The sequence below is a fragment of the Haliotis cracherodii genome, unplaced genomic scaffold (genome assembly GCF_022045235.1).
Source record: "Haliotis cracherodii isolate W230 unplaced genomic scaffold, xgHalCrac1.p SCAF_31, whole genome shotgun sequence".
NCBI classification, from domain to species: domain Eukaryota; kingdom Metazoa; phylum Mollusca; class Gastropoda; order Lepetellida; family Haliotidae; genus Haliotis; species Haliotis cracherodii.
The window spans coordinates 1,033,903-1,040,607 of NW_027266288.1; positions in this window are offsets into that span (position 1 = coordinate 1,033,903).

The window sequence follows — 6,705 nt, forward strand, 5'->3', positions numbered from 1 at the left end:
GTATCTGTCAAGCAAGAAGTTGGACTCCTCCTGCTGATCCAATATTTTTTAGAACAAAAATTTTTTAAAAAATCTCAAACCCACCTGTCACATCCACAGACACCTGTCATATCCAGACCCTCGTCTCCTCCACCGACACCTGTCATATCCACAGACCCACCTGTCACATCCACAGACACCTGTCATATCCACTAACACCTACTGGACCCACAGACCCTCGTCATATCCACAGACACCTGTCACATCCGCAGACACCTGTCATATCCACTAACACCTACTGGACCCACAAGACCCACCTGTCACATCCACAGACACCTGTCACATCCACTAACACCTACTGGACCCACACACCCTCGTCATATCCACAGACACCTGTCACATCCGCAGACACCTGTCATATCCACAGACACCTGTCATATCCAGACCCTCGTCATATCCACAGACACCTGTCATATCCACAGACACCTATTGGACCCACAGACCCTCGTCATATCCACAGACACCTGTCATATCCACAGACACCTGTCATATCCACAGACACCTATTGGACCCACAGACCTACCTGTCACATCCACAGACACCTGTCATATCCACAGACACCTGTCAGATCCAGACCCTCGTCATATCCACAGACAAATGCCATATCATGAAACTTATCATGTCCAGAAAACTTGTCATATCAAGAAACTTGTCATATCCTGATTCTTGGCATATCCACGGACTCCTATCATATCCACACACAACTGTCATATCTAGAAACCTTTCATATCCACTAACACCTGTCATATCCACTGACATCTGTCATATCCACAGACACTTCCGTCACATTCCACATAATCCACATTCCACAGGTTCAACATTCATCAGGTTTCACATCACATTCCACAGGTTCCAAATTACATTCCACAGGTTCCACATTCCACAATCCACAGGTTTCACATTCCACAAGTTCAACATTCCACAAGTTCCACATCACATTCCACAGGTTCCACATTCCACAAGTTCCACATCACATTCCACAGGTTCCACAGTTCCCATGTCCACATTCCATAGGTTCCACATTCCACAGTTGCTCCAGTATTATTACAAATCAGCTTGTGATGGCCAAGGCAATTGCTTGACAGCATTGTGTTCCAGGGCGTGCCAGGACCCTGATTAGGTTTTAGGTTTTTAAGCATCATACCCATGCTAATTTGTTGCCAATATGTTTAATAATGTCATTAGGCTGACCGGCTGTGATGTAACTGGAATACATATACTGCTCAAAGCAGCATTAAACTGAACTCACTCACTCACTCACTCACTCACTCTCTGCTGCATCATGTCTGCTGTGGTGGTCCGGTTTTCGGGGAAACTGCAATTAGTTCTGCAGAGTTGTGTCCCTTAAGCACTTCAGAAGCCTGTGTCCGTGGGCCCTGTGGCCGTCCCAGTTCACCCTGATAATGCTCCCCGGTTTGCCTGTCTGAAAACTCATTCTTGGATAATTTCCAGCTTAGAATAAATGGATGGACCCATTCTCTCCCCGCGAAGATCTGGGTTACAATTGGTCTTCAACAACCTGTGGTTGTTGTAATAAGGGATCAGGTGGTCAGGCTCGCTGACTTGGTTGATTCATGTCAACACATCACATCATGATGTCAATCACTCGATTGCCTGGTCCAGACTCTATTATTTACAGACCGCCAGGCTATAGCAGAAATATTGCGGCGCTACTGGGATTGGTTTGCAGAAATTGATACCAGGAATTGGTTCTAGGACGGGTGGCCCAGTCATCTTAGGCGTTGCGATTCGCTGTGCAGAGTTGCATCTCTTGGGCACGTCAGAAACCTATGATTGTGGGTTCGAATTCCGGTTCGCCCCGCCCCGATTATGTTTCTAGGTTTGTGAGCACCATACCTGTGCTCGGGGGTTTCACCCAACTGGTAAATGTCTGAGACCTGCATCACTTCAGGCTTTCCTCCCACATTAAGCTGACACGCTGAAATTACTGTAATACTGTTAAAAGCGGTGTTAAAAGCCAACTCACTCACTCACTCCAAGTATTGGTGCCAGTAACTGGTGCCAGGAATCACTTCCAGGAATCTTTTGAAAGCAGAAAGAAAGGATACAGTTAATACAGCTCATACAAGAAGGCTCTGTTGGTGATAGTGGACATGGAGCTGGTGGCGTCACTGCTGCAGCAAATATTTTGTTTAAATATAATCGAGTCTGTACCAGACAATCCAGTCATTGACATCATGAGTATCGACCTATGCAATTGGGATACGATGACATGCATTGACCAAGTCAGCGAGCCTGAACACTCGATCCCATGAGTCGCTTCTCATGACAAGCATAGTCGCCATTTACAACAAGCATAGTCGCCATTTACAACAAGCATAGTCGCCATTTATAACAAGCATAGTCACTTTTTATGAGGTCTTTGGAATGAGTGTTTGTTACATTCTAAAATCTAGTCATGTTACTTCAACTACTAGTTTGAAATGAGATGTTGTCAAGTTGGATTTAACGCTTTGTCTGCAAATGTGCTGCATGGAGAAGTACCCAAAACTTGACCATAATTCAAATGTGATCTATATGATGCTAATATAACTATTTTTGAACTGGTTGTCAACATTAACTGACATTATTTTTATGTGATATATATTTAGTCCCTTCTGGTGCAGATATGTCTAGTCACACTGTGCTCAAAGTTATTGCATATTGTATTCTAATAATAGTCAGTTGTTGTTATATTGTATTTTGTGTTTATTATTACGCAGTATTTTGAATAAAAAATGTTTGACTTTGAGGCTGTTCATGAATGTTGGTGTTGACTTGTTGTGTTGTAAGTCTGTAAGAAAGATCAAATATATGTACGTGTATATTTTACACTTATAATGTGTTTGAGATTTCTACTTGAGGATTCTCTTTTTTGTTTACATGAGTATATAAATTGTGATTCGGTGCCTAATCAAGCAATTTGTTTTCCGTTTATGTCCCCGTATACGAAAAAGGTCACACGTCAACAGACCACAGTTACTGTTTCCTGATTGGCTGACAACCGAATGGGCGGGGCTTGTGTTGCATTGTTGCATTGAACGATGTCACTTATTTGGTATTGTTGTCTACCGTCTTTTGTGTATTAATGTTATCTGTCTGTGAAGTTATTGTTGACATATTTATAAGAATTGACTTTAATATGTTTTTGCGTTTATGGAAATATAAACATAAAACCCAGTGTGTGGATTTACACAATAAACACTTTTTACATTTATTATTAATTAAAACAATAACATTTTTGGTGGAACAAAACCAGTGGAGCAAAACTGTATATAAAACTCAGAAGTTGGCCATTAAATGGAGCACATTCTTTAAGTCATTTGAATTTTAATCATGTCAAGATTTATTGTTTTCAACCTTCTTAATTTACAAAAAATTTCCAAATGATTATTTTTGTGGCCTGATGGTTTTAAAGTCAATATTTCAGTTAAGAACTCAAATGGACCATAACTCAAGTGCATGAAATAATATTTCAATATTTTTTTGAATGAAATGTTCTATTTGAACTAAGATATGAAAAACCCTCTAAATTTCATGTAGTGTCCAAGTAAGAACACCGTTAATACCTGCACTAGTGTTTACACTGTATTTCACCCAGTCATCTCCCCCTTGTCTGACGTGTTCTGTCAGTATGGCCTTGATCAGATGGAAAGTCATAATGAGTGGAATGTTCTAATCTCTTTTCATTTGGGGGGCACGGGTGGCCCAGTCGTCTAAGGCGCCGCGCTTCCCTGTGCAGAGTTGCGTCCCTTGGGCACGCCAGAAACCTATGATTGTGGGTTCGAATCCCGGTTCGCCCCAATTATGTTTCTAGGTTTGCCAGCACCATACCGTGCTCGTGGTTTTCACCAAAGTGGTATACGTCTGAGACCTGCATCACTTCGGGCTTTCCTCCCACATTAAGCTGACACGCCGTGATATAACTGGAATAGTGCTAAAAGCGGTGTTAAACCCAACTCACTCACTCACTTTTCATTTGATGTATTTATCTTATCTCTGGACAGTTTCACTGGTGGCGCATCAATAATTAGTCTTCTGTAGGCCACACCATGACATGGACAGGTTATTTGAAATGACCAGCCAAAATACCTCTACATATTGTTCAAAGGATTCTCATTTCTAAAGAAATTATATCCATGTTGTATACGAGTACAATTTTATATTGGTGTAACAATGTTATTTGAATCCAGGAAGTATAGTATTTATGATATACTTTCCATGTGTATTTTGATCAATATTTATCAATTATTGACGATTCTAGTGGGCAGTATCATGTGTGTTAGGCTCCTCAGAAATTGATATTGACATGGCCAATTTCTTCAGTCCATAAAACATGATATTGTCTGAATTGTGGTGAATAATTTCTTTATTACTTAATATAAGAAATAGGAATATTTTAAATTCAACAATAATTGAATCAGATGTCATGTGAAGTCACAGGAGATGATGCACAACAAGCCTGTGTTACGCTCTCGCTGATTGGCTGAAACTATTTCTCTCCTTGGACTTCATTGGCTTAATCATGCAGGGCAATACCACTTTTGATCGCTGCAATGCTGGGTGGGTCTCAGGGCAATACCTGTTATAAAGAAGGGCATGTGACCCTTTCTTAACCAATGAAAATACAGATAATATTTGTGAGTAATTATATTTATAAGTGTTTTAGATATTGTTATTGTTTTAGTTTAAATATATATATTTAAAGATGTAACTGTTGCTGGAGATATATCAATTTAGTTTTTCTTGTTTAACTGTTTTGTGAATGTTAAAATCTGAATAAAACTTCAGTTAAATTCGACAGAATGTTCCTTTTTTACTTCAAAAGATGACTATCATGTGGCCTATGGAGGAGGAGCACCAGAAGGACCAGTCATCTGAGGCACCACAACGTGCTGTGCTGAGTTACTCCCCTTAGGTGCTCCACGATCTTATGATCGGATCCCAGATACTCCATGATTATGTTTCTAGATTTGTCAGCAACATTCCTGTGCTGATGGGTTTCATCAAAGTGGTAAACATCCCAGCCCTCCTCATCAAGTTGACATGGTGTGACATAACTGAAATACTGTTCAAAGCGATCTGTGAAGATCCCGGGTAGAATAGGTCTTCAGCAACCCATGCTTGTCGTAAAATACCCAAATCTCACCTCATATGGGAAGCATGGGTTGCTGAAGACCTATTCTCTACCCAGATCTTCAGGGGTCCCGTGACTTTGGTAAGGGCCCAGTAATGAGCCTCAGTTGGCCAAACCCAAGGACCTTTCTGTTTGAGTGTCATGCTGACCTGACGGCCAGAACGTTGCTCATGATTTTACTCACTGGTTTGTCTGGTCCAGACGTGGTTATTTACAGACGCCTGTGGAATTCCAGTTGCAGAGTAGCGTTTCAGACTTACACGACAATACAGACACACGTCATTGTGTCAAAGAACCCGCTTAATTCCCAGTTAGTATTTTCACCTCAAGTAAATTCCCAAATATGTACAACAATGTTTATTTCCTTATGACATCACCGGTGACTGAGTTTGATCATGTGATCTTTACGCCAGATTTTCAGAGAAGAATTTTTGTTGATCGAGGGATCCTATAATTATACGTAAATGTGTCACGTAAGTAAGCAGAAACAATCTGAAAATCTGCATACTGAAAAAGAGGCACCTCATCTGCCAAGGAGAAATGGACATACAAAAACATCCCCCCCCCCCCCCCCCCCCCTGCCCGTAGTTAACAGTTATAGGAACTTAGGTGTAATATTTTCTTCAACTTTCAAGATGACAAAGTGTATTGCTGATCTAACAAATCGTGGAAAAAGGGCCTTGATGGACATAAATATAAGTATGAATACAATATGAATGATTGATCCAAAAGTATATTTTTAAATATTTGATACACAGGTATTACCAATACTTTTATATGGGTCAGAAGTATGGGGTTACCAGCGGTATGATCAATTAGAACGAGTTCATCTTTTGGCATGTAAAAGTTTTTTAAAGGTGGGAAAACAAACGCCAAATGTCTGTGGTGTATGTTGTCGCTACCCGCTTTGTGTCAGTGCGCAGGTCCGCATTATAAAGTATTGGTGAAAAGTATATAACATGTTGATGTATTTCGACAACAATGGTCGTAATTCCTGGGTAGCATCTGTTCGTAACATTTTATTTTCGCATGGTTTGGGATTCGTGTGGTTAAACCAATCTGTTGGGGACAATATAGCTTTCATTTGGGTGCTTACAACGTGTCTTGTAGATGAATTTCGTCAAAACTGGATGTCAACAGTCAACAGTAGTACCCGATATATGATGTATAAAGAATATAAAACACTGTTTGAACCTGAAAGATATTTGAGCATTTACAATGGCAAACATGTACGCAGTGTTTTTGTTAAATTAAGATGTAACGTTTTACCTTTACGACAGAACGAGGGTAGATGGCAATCTATTGAATCATGTTTACGTATGTGTCCTGTTTGCAATATGTCTGTTGAAGATGAATATCATTTCGTATTGATCTGTAAACATTATACTGAGCTGCGTAAAGTTTATTTGCCAGAATTGTATTGAAAGTTTCTAACTATATATAAATTCAAAAAATTACTGTGTACAACTCAGGGGGAGTTATTAAAACGTCTGCAATATTATCATGGAATTGTTCTGGGTGAACAATAC